The following is an 11,229-nucleotide window of genomic DNA, read 5'->3' on the forward strand; positions in this document are numbered from 1 at the left end:
TCTCTCATCTATCTTTCATAAAGGAAAACGAAAGTAGTTTTACTTTGTTTGTTTCTAAGGTAGCTACCACGCCTTAGTGGGATTAGTAGTTCTGCATAGACACTTTTCCCTGTAACAGGTGGTCTAGGTCCAAATGTGGAGTTGTAATAGGTCTGACATTCATGGCGACAGGGACAACCATTATGCAGTTCTTGTGGATTTGAATTTGGCTCTGGGGGTTTATTCAAAGGTTTTAAATAGAAATTGGAAACTATCAGAGGGTTTGGCCGCAAGTTTTCAAATTTAAGGTATTTTTCAATTAATTTTACTTAATGAAAACACTTAATAGGCTAAACATTTCCAAATTTGAACGGGGAGTAGTATTCTATGGTGAAATACCTAGAATTGGGTGAATTGGCTTCAAGTTGATGGTTCACGGTAGCTGTAGAGGTTTCTACAATTCTAGTATAGACTGAGAGGTCAGTTGGGTTGTATGCAGTGTCTTCTGGAACGAATTTGGAGGTCAGTTGGGAAGTTCGGCATTTGCAGGAGTCGCAAATATTTTCAGAGTTTACATGCGTGACAAGGGTGAAAAGAGGACTTTGCGGCCTTTTATAGAAAAATGATTACTTTTGGCGGGTTTATTTATGAATGAACAATTGGCAGTTTTTTCGGTTAAGCAGGGAAATAGTTTTGCTTGGCCATTGCACCGCTTTTATGGAGGGGGCGGTATTTGGGAGGGGTCACCTAATGTAATCCAACATTTGACATGTAGCAGTACGGGAGTTGGGGAAAACCACTTTATTGGTCAGGTAAAGGTCAGCGATCAGGTTCAGGCGATGTGGATGTAGGCCATCAGATGAGGAGGGTGATAATCAAACAAGAGTCGGGTGAGGGAATTGCACAAGGGATAAAGAAAAGGCTTTCGGAGGGGCCCATAGCTTTAATCTTCTGTGGTATGGGATTAGTTTAGGATTTAATCACTGGATTAGTAGATCGGGTGTTGCTTAATGACAGGATTAGACAATCTGGTGAGGTTAAATACCGAGATTAATAAATTTTATCGGGATATGGGGTAAAGTGTATAGTTTATAACTAAACTAGGGATTGGGTTATTTAGATAAAGGAATTAATTAATACGGGATAATGGAATTTTGGGTATTATATTATAAAATTAAAATTTAATATGAAGTGAATGAGTGGAGTGGGTAATATCCCTTAAGCATAATGTAACATGTAATATTTGTGTGCTTTACATACACTTAATACTTAGGATAGAATTATTTTGTGCATTTTTGAATGAAATATGTTTTAATGTGGGGGGGTTTACTTTTCCTAGGTAAATGAAGTTTAACCTTAGGAAAAGGGGTTTTATCAAAGGGAATGAATTGTTTGTAGGGGATTTTAACACTTGACGTCCTTAAGTCATTAAGTCGAGGGTCAGGTCCCACCAAAAGTCAGAGAAATTCTCTGAGCCTCTTTGACTTGAAGGATTTTAGGTATTAAGAACTTATCTATGGGCAATTACTAAGTAGAGGGGTGAAATGGATGAGGAGATGTTAAATAAACCATGTTGTAAACCATTGTCCTTGCTTTGTTTACTGCTTATGCTCATTTGAAACATGTATTTCAACATGACATAAGTGCTTTTGTGTAATCACTTGATATTTCTGCAACCTTTCTTCTACTTACCCATTTACTTACCCTACCATTTTTTCTTCATTTTATTTGGGTGCATTTAGGCTAGCAAACCCTTATCAATCCTTTCTTTTACGAAGTAGAATATCTAATTCTAACCTTATACCATCCAAGGGCTCAGATTAAATTGATGAGATCCTTTTATTTTCTCTACCTATCTAATGATCTACGAATATTAAACTATTTAGTGAGATTTTATTCTCTAACTATAAACACAAAATTCAAAGCATGAAATAATGTTGGGTCCCTATAATACTAGTGATTACCCCATTACTATTGTAGTTATACACCTTATTAATATTGTTGTGACCCTATTGCCCCCATATTTTTATTACTGTGCCCCATAGAATCCCTCTATTGTTATTTTTGTGGCTTTATATTATTATTGTTAGGTCGGCTGGGTTATATTGTGACTCCTTAGACTCCTATATATAGAAAGGAGGTTTTGTCATTTGAATCATATAAGAATTGTTCATTTATGTAATGTGAAGGAGGTTGCCCCCTCGAAGAGGCTAAATTCTAAGGCGTTGATCTATCTTTTCTCTCTTTTCTTGAGCTGGTTTCATAACATTTGGTATCAGAGCTTTGGATTCTAGGGTTTCACTGCTCCAAATAGGTCATCATGGAGTTTTCGCTATAACTGTTGTTCTACGACGTTTCAGAAGCTAACAAAAAAACCCATTTGAGAAGACATCACGCTGAATCTCAGGTCCAAATTTCAAAGCTTTTTGCACTATATTTGCGGAGATATGATCTGAGGAAGTTGGTCTTTTTGCAGACTCCTAAATTACATTCCAAACAGGTGACCTGGGGAAAATCATCATAACTTTTTCGCTGAGCATTGGATTGAAATTTCGTAAGAAGTTGCAGAAAGAGGACGGACTGTGGTTTCTTGTATATATTTTTTAGAGCCAAAGGATGAAACAGTGACTCGTGGCATGTCATACAAGTTTGCTCTACTGAACTAGTCTATAATCAGGTCACTGTGGGAGATTTCGCATAACTCTTCCTTGGAGAATCCAAATTGGATCAGACTGGTGGCATTGGAAAGAGGACATAGAGGGGTACCATAGGTTGCAATTTCAGAACTGGATGATCTAAAAGTACAGAGATACATCAGAGGCAATATAGAGCTCCTACAAAGTAAAAAAAAGGTGTGTAGATTATTTTAAATTTTTGCTTAAGAGTGGTTTGAAAATTTATTTTCAAGGAATTCAAAGGGCTAGTAGAGCATTATTATCGGTAACTGATGCCCTGAGGAAAGAAAATGCAAACACCTAGTAAGGAACCTGAAAGCTCTAGCATGACTCATGAAGAAGAAGAAGAAATGCTATATGATATATCAAAATTACAAGAACAAGTGCAGCAAGTGTCACTTGCACAAAAAGCAACAGAATCTAAGATGGATGGTTTAAGGAAATATGTAGAAGCTAAGATGGATGGTTTAAAGAAAGGTGTAGAAGCTAAGATGGATTGTTTAAAGAAATGCGTAGAAGCTAAGATGGATGGCATGGAAGCTAAGGTGAATGGCATGGACACTAAAATTGATGGCATGGATGATAAGATGGAAGAATTGAAGATAAATATGAATAAGTTGCTACAAGAAATGGTCACTAATGGTGAAAGGGTACTAAAGGAAACTCATGATGAGAACAAAAGAAATGTTAATCATGATTCCATAGACTCTAATGTTGGATCGAAGACTCACATATTCCAAAAATCGATATGAGGAAGTTTGATGGCAAGGATCCCGCGACATGGATATTACAGATGGAGCAATTCTTCGATCTCAATAATGTGCAAAACACAAAAAAGGTACGTATGACAACTTTATATTTGGAACCAAATCAGTTTGTATGGTATCAATGGCTTTGCTCTCATAAACAAATTATCACTTGGGCAATTTTTACGGAATAATTGATAGCACGTTATGAGGATACAAAAAGCAACACTTTTTTTAGCCAATTGATAAGTCTCAAACAAAAGGGTTCAATAATGGAGCACATTGAGGAGTTCCAAAAATTGAACATAAGGGTAAAAGATATTCTAGAGGAGCATAGGATTGATGTGTTCATAGGGTCTTTAAAGGATAATATCCAACATGATGTTCACCTTTGGGAACTTGATTCATTAGAGAAGGCATTCAGGTTAGCAAGGAAAATGGAAAGAAAAATTATGGCTGTTACCTCGAGTTTCGCCTTCTTCAGCCTGAGGCAAATTCGAGCGCTAACATATTGGGGAGAAAATTCGACTTGTTGATTGTCTTGTCCCAGTACATGAGATCAAATTGCAGATCTGATGCTGATGGTGGACAGCAGTCAGACACATATGCAGGCTGAACCTTTCACCTGGCGACTCCAAATCGATCTAGACATTCTAGTGCTTGCTGATCCATTCATGCAATGGTAGGGTATGTGGCAAACCCTACCCTATGTGAAGCTCTAAACGAAGTTAGAGAGTGGTTAGTGGATATTGAAATTAATGAAGAATTTTTCAGTGCCTTCCTTCAATGTTTGAAATCTCCGAAGTTTCATCTTGAAACTAAAACCGGTGTCTGTGAGTTAATTGTTGAAAGAATCGAAAAGGAGATTCAATGTTTAGATGAGCAGATCCAGTCATATGATTTCCAAGACCCTAAAAAGTTCTTGGAAATCCTTCCTCCTTTGCAACAAGAAGTCATAGACTTGCCTACAGATGTTTACATTGACAGTGTGCAGCTGGAAGTATGTATTGCAGAGTTGGGGCAGCCAACAGAGTCCGGCTTCCGCGATCCTATTGCAGCATACATGGAAATGTTTTTCAGTTTGACTGACAAATCAAGCTGCCTTATATGTGACCAGGCTCATTACGTGCATGAAGGGTTGCCAGCAATTACATTTGTGTCCTGGCGGAAGCATTCTCAAGCGGCATCATTCTCAGGTTTACTTGAATGGTTAATCTGGCATTTTAGTATTACCTGATCTATTGTTTGTACAGCAGATTAGGGTAGATTTTGTAAATAAATAAGCAGCCAAAAGGCAGCATTTTGTTCCAGTTTCATTACAGTTTAGTTTGAAGTTTGCCGAATTAGTCTTTCAATCAATTCAGTCAGTTTCCAGTTAATAAGTTGAGTCTTCAGTTGTGTTGATTTGTTGAAATAATGGACTCCATCGCCCAATGGTTGAAAGCACTGGTCTATTCTCCCAGAGGTATGAGGTTCTTGGCACCTCCAAGAAGCGGCAGCTGCCATCCCAAGTGGAGCCGATGTTAGACTCTGTCTTGTATGTCAGTGTGAGATTGATTCTTCTTCAAAACCCTGTTTTGAAGAAGAAATCATTAAATGTATTTTTTAGAATATGTATCAAATTCTCCAGCTCTTCAAATGGCAGTGGTTTCATCAACTCCTATCCCTGCAAGCAGACAAAGAAAAAGCCTCTCATCATATCGATTTGCAATGATGCTGGTGACATGTGTCAATCCTGGCTGTGGACTTCAAAATATTTCCCAGGCGATTTGCTAAGACAGAAACGTATGGTACAGGATTAATGGATCTCGGGGTTGGATCTTTTGCAGTTGCAAATGCATTAGTTTCAAAACAGGCACGCAACATTGATTCGGTGTCCATGTTGGGGAATATGGTGTACACTGGAATTTCTTTTTCACTCTTGCAGCAATGGCCCTTGTGACATCAATAATCAATATTCATCCCCAATACTGTGGCTTCTTTGGATGTGCAATTCTCATAGTTTATCAAGTAGTCCTATTGTGTGGATTAAATCGTTACCTCATTTCAGATCAGAGGGGTGCAAATATCATTAGTCTGAACAAAGAGGGCATCTTCAGTTTATTTGGATATTGGGGCTTATACCTTGTCAGTGTCAACTTAGGCTATCATCTCTTCTTCCTAAAGAAACCCATTAGTTCTAGAGTAGCTTCAATTGGAGGGAAATCAAGTATTGCAATCGAAGTTTGGCTGCTTGACGGTTTCCTTTGGGTGCTAACAATCTTTTTGGATAAGTTTGTAGAGAAAAATTTCTCGTCGCATGTGCAATTTGGCATATGTAACTTTTGTTCTGGCACAAAACTTTGAGGTTCTTGGGATGCTTATGCTCTCAGATTTGGTCCCCACAAGAAAATCATTGGTCCTTGAGGAAGTCTTTGATCAGAATGTGCTTGTGACTTTCCTCCTGGCAAATATATTAACGGGCCTTGTAAATGTGTCGATGACTACTGTTTTTGTTTCTCCATTCCTAGCCTACTGCATTTTGCTTTTATATGCAGTGGTTTTGATTTCAGGGGTCGCTGTTCTCCAGGAATCTGTGCTTTAGATTTGATTTGATGGACAGAGGAGATAGATCATAAAAGCCTGTGCGTGGGTGGCTCTCTTTCCTTTTTCTGGATCTTCTTTTCAAGTTCCATTGAGCGCTGAATGTTTCTGGTTATGTAGGGACAAAAGTATCCGCTGGTATCATCAGTGGACGTGAGCGCCCCAAATGCAAATGATGTAAACATTGGTTAATCTATTGTTTCAGTTTTTGGTATTTCGGATACTTTGTGTCAAGGTGCAGAGTACCTATGAAGGTTTGCAGGTGGAATCACAGTTATGGACAATTGCTTGTTTCGGCTTGGAAACGATCCTGTAAATATGATAAAGGATGTTAAGCGTGCAATAGATGATGGTGAAGGATGTCGGGTCTTTGGTGTTCTGGATGTTCAAAGGGTCGCTGGAAATTTCCACATTTCGGTGCATGGCTTGAATATTATTGTTGCTCAACAGATATTCGAGGGTGCAAATCATGTTAATGTGAGCCATGTAATTCATGATCTATCATTTAGGCTCAAATACCCTGGAATACACAATCCACTTGATGATACTGTCCGCATTCTTCGCGATGCAAGTGGCACCTTCAAATATTACATCAAGATTGTTCCCACTGAATACAGATATCTGTCAAAGGAAGTATTGCCAACAAATCAATTTTCTGTAACAGAATACTTTGTGGCAATGAAGGATTCTGACCGGAGCTGGCCAGCTGTCTATTTTTTGTATGATCTTTCTCCTATCACTGTTACCATCAGGGAGGAAAAGCGTAGTTTCACTCACTTTATTACGCGTCTTTGTGCTGTTCTTGGGGGCACTTTTGCTCTGACAGGAATGCTGGATCGATGGATGTATCGTCTTATTGAAGCTGCAACTCGCAAATCTTCGAGTCTTGGAATATTCTGAGATTTTTCAATGGAGCAATTTTGACTGAGAATTCTAAACCCAGTGACGTTCTTATCGAAGCTGGAAACAAATGGAAGATCGTGGAGTTTTTCATCTTTGTCATTTGACCCTTTTCTGGCTCATGAATATGGCCCACGAGCGCTATTCAAACGGAGCCAAAACAGCAGAAGATATAGGATTCGATTCCTATTTCAAGACTTCAGTTAATGATTCAACAGGATCTGCGCTCCATGTGTCGGCCATCAGAGGATTTTTAGGGAGACGCTGTTTTATTTTAGAATAGAGGAAATGCTCTTTGCCATTTTTATAATTGCAGATGAAACAACGCCCCTGTTTTGGGGCCAATTTGTTTTTCCCTTAGCAGCATTTTATTTATGGTATTTAAAAATCATTTGTAAAGGAGTGTAGAGGGAGAGAATTCTGAGAGCTGGTGGAGAACAGAGAGCTTTCATTGTACAGTCTTTGATAGAGATTTTAATGAAAATACACAGCTCTGACCCCTGAGATTCCTGTGGTATGACAATTTATCATAAGTTTTCCTTCTGTTTCATATGTAACCTGTTATGTTTTCATTTCACTTCATGATCATTTCCAATTGAACAAATGAAGTGTTTAGGTAGAATTCATAATATTTTATGCTCTGCCTATAAGTTTGTTCATATTTAATGTTTTCTTCTGTTTGACAAGGATTCATCCTCTATGCCCTTGTCAGCTCCTCAGCAGTCTTGCCATTCCATTTAATCTCAATTTGATGTTAAATTTCTTGCCTACCTTGCCTCAGGGGATAATCTGTGTTCTTGATTACATTTCTCTGTTCAAGCTGTTACTTTGCCCATGCAGCCCAGAAAAACCCCATCATTTTATTAAAAACCCCTTTTTTATCAATTTACTAGCCTAAAATCAGTTTCTTTTAAAGTCATCTCAGCCCTTTGAAGACCTTTTGCTGAGATAGACCGGAGAGAACCCTCTCCTGCCTCGTAGGGATAGCTACGGGGCTAAGTGGCTTGATGTTACCTTGAGTTTCACCTTCTTCAGCCCGAGGCAAATTCGAGCACTAACAATGGCAACTAGGAAGCATATCACCCACAACTATAAAGACGGAAGTGTTGTTGCCCCTAGTCTTCCACAACCTATAAGGTTGACACCACAACAATTGGAAGAAAAAAGAGCAAAAGGGCTTTGTTACAGTTGTGATAGCAAATACACTAAAGGTCATAAGTGTGCTGAGAAGAAATTATTCTACATAGATTGTGAAGAGGAAGAAGAAAAGGAGCAAGAAAGGTCAAAAGAAGAGGATATACTCCAGGAAAAAAGCCTAGATGAAGAACAAATAAATCCAACCATATCTTGTAATGCATTGGTGGGAATTACCACTCCTCAAACCATCAAGATAGAAGGACAAATCAAGAAGAAAAAGGTAATAGTGTTGATTGATTCAGGAAGCACCCAAAATTTTATTCATTGTAAGGTAGCAAAAGAATTGAATTGCTTCCTATATCCAGCACCAGAGTGTCAAGTGATGATTGCAAATGGAGGAACAATAAATTGCTCTGGAAAGTGCCATAATATCAAGCTATCCATGGGAGAATATGTATTGACTAGCCCAATGCTTTCCATTCCAATGGGAGGTGCTGATGTTGTACTAGGAGTCCAATGGCTACAATCCTTGGGTACAATAGCTTTTAATTTTCAAGAACTTTTCATCAAATTTTCTACGGAAGGAAAGGAAGTTGAATTAAGGGGTATTGCAGGGAAACCAGGAAAGATAATCAGCTCTAATGGTATGACAAAGCTTCCAAAAAAGGAACAAAGAGGTGTAATTGCACAATTATGTTCGCTAGATGTTTCCACATCGAATCATCTATTTCTCCAGATCTCCAAAAAGTCTTGGACAATCATTCCAAGGTATTTGAGACTCCCAAAGGTCTCCCACCTATGCGTGATCATGATCATGCTATTCATCTGATTCCAGGAAGTGTTCCTCCAAACATCAGGCCGTACAGATATCCATATGTCCAAAAGAGTGAAATTGAACGTATGGTTGCAGAAATGCTAGAGGCTGGTATAATTCAACCGAGTCAAAGTTCTTTCTCTGCTCCAGTAGTATTGGTGCACAAGAAGGATGGATCATGGCGCATGTGTCCGGATTATAGGGAGCTCAACAAGCTCAATATTAAAGATAAGTTCCCCATTCCTGTCATTGATGAATTACTGGATGAATTGCATGGATCAATTTACTTCACCAAGTTGGATCTTTGTTCAGGATATCATCAAATCAGAATGAAGACTGAAGACATTCCGAAAACAACATTTAGAACTCATGAGGGTCATTATGAATTTTTGGTCATGCCTTTTGGCCTTACCAATGCACCTTCAACATTTCAAGGTTTGATGAATTCAATTTTCAAATCATTCCTTAGAAAATTTGTGTTAGTATTTTTTGATGATATACTAATCTACAGCAAGTCTTGGAAGGATCATGTTGAACATGTTGACAGGGTGCTACAACTATTGGAGGAGAAACAATTATATGCAAAAAGATCCAAATGTTTCTTTGGAGTCCAGGAGGTGGAATATCTGGGTCATATTGTATCTCATGAAGGAGTTAAGGTAGACCCTAGCAAAATTAAAGCCATTAAGGAATGGAAAATCCCCACATCCATAAAGCATCTGCGAGGATTTCTTGGGTTGACAGGGTATTATCGCAAGTTTGTTAAGAATTATGGGAGAATAGCAGCACCTCTAACAACATTATTGAAGAAAGATGCATTTTCATGGACTCCGGAAGCAACAAAGGCCTTTGAACATCTTAAAGAGGCAATGTGCCAAGCACCGGTCTTAGCTACACCGGACTTCACAAAAACCTTTATTGTGGAATGTGATGCTTCAGGAAATGGAATTGGTGCTGTTCTAATGCAAGATGAAAGACCCATTGCTTTTGAAAGTCATCCAATCAAGGGAAAGTTTTTAAGCAAAGCTATTTATGAGAAGGAAATGTTGGCAATACTCCATGCACTTAAGAAATGGCGACCCTACCTAATGGGAAGACACTTCAAGGTAAAAACGGATCATGATAGCCTTAAATACTTTTTAGAACAAAGATTATCCTCTGAAGAGCAACAAAAGTGGGTCACAAAGATGTTGGGTTATGACTTTGAAATCATCTACAAAAAAGGGAAGCAAAATGTGGTGGCAGATGCACTCTCAAGAAAGGATGAGGATGTGGAAGCATTGTTGTGCACCATTTCTATTATCCAACCAGATTGGATAAACGAAGCAAGGGAGGAATGGAAGAATGATGAAGAAGTGTGGGCACTTATTCGAAAGTTACAACAAGATTCCAGTACGTCTGATACATTTAGCTGGCAAAATGATTCGTTATGGTACAAAGATCGCTTATACCTCTGTAAGAATTCCCAACTAAAACAAAAGATTCTTATGGAATTGCACACTTCTCCCTTAGGAGGGCACTCAGGATTTTTAAAAACTTACCACAGGGTTAAGAAGGAATTTTTTTGGATGGCCTTAAATCAGATATTCAAAAGTTTGTGGCGGAATGTTTGGGTTTCCAACAAAATAAAGTTGAAACAATTAAGACACCGGATCTATTACAACCTTTATCTATTCCAAGCCAACGTTGGGAGGAGGTTTCAATGGATTTTATCACAAGTTTACCCAAGTCCAAGGGAAAGAGTGTCATCATGGTGGTAGTTGACAGACTTGCCAAGTATGCACACTTTTGTGCATTATCACATCCATTTAAAGCCAGTACATAGTTTCTACTGCATTTATGGAAACAATTCAAAAGCTACATGGAAACCCAAAGATTATTGTAAGTGACAGAGATCCCATTTTCACTGGAAATTTTTGGACAGAATTATTTTCTTGTCTTGGTACTCAGTTAGTTCATAGCTCATCTTATCATCCTCAATCTGATGGGAAAACTGAGATAGTAAACAAATGTTTGGAAGGATATCTTCGTTGCTTTGTATCTGATAAACAAACACAATGGGTCAAATGGTTGCCTCTGGCTGAATGGTGGTATAACACTTCCTTCCATACAACAACAAAAATGACCCCATTTATGGCACTTTATGGGTATCAACCACCATCCATCACATCATATTTAAGAGAAAATTCTAAGGTTCAGGCAGTGGAACATCACATCGAACATCAAAAACAAGTCCTCCAACTCTTAAAGGATAACCTCGTGTTGGCACAGAATAGAATGAAACAACAGGCAGATCAACATCGCAGTGAAAGAAGTTTTGATGTAGGTGATTGGGTATTCCTACGGCTACAACCATATAAGAAAATGTCCCTCAAGCAAGCTAAGAAGGATAATA

The 11,229-nt window shown here is 38.4% G+C and overlaps 2 pseudogenes; both read left to right on the forward strand.

The window, feature by feature from the left end:
• The window catches only part of LOC149232075 (uncharacterized protein At4g17910 pseudogene), a 29,480-nt pseudogene extending 23,305 nt beyond the window's left edge, over positions 1-6,175 (forward strand).
• Positions 6,176-6,259: 84 nt separating this feature from the next.
• Positions 6,260-6,961, forward strand: LOC149232076 (uncharacterized; annotated as a pseudogene).
• Positions 6,962-11,229: the final 4,268 nt, after the last annotated feature.

Source organism: Pinus tabuliformis, chromosome J (genome assembly GCF_031772625.1).
Source record: "Pinus tabuliformis cultivar Carrire ecotype Pingquan chromosome J, CPIR1, whole genome shotgun sequence".
In the NCBI taxonomy this organism is placed as follows: Eukaryota; Viridiplantae; Streptophyta; class Pinopsida; order Pinales; family Pinaceae; genus Pinus; species Pinus tabuliformis.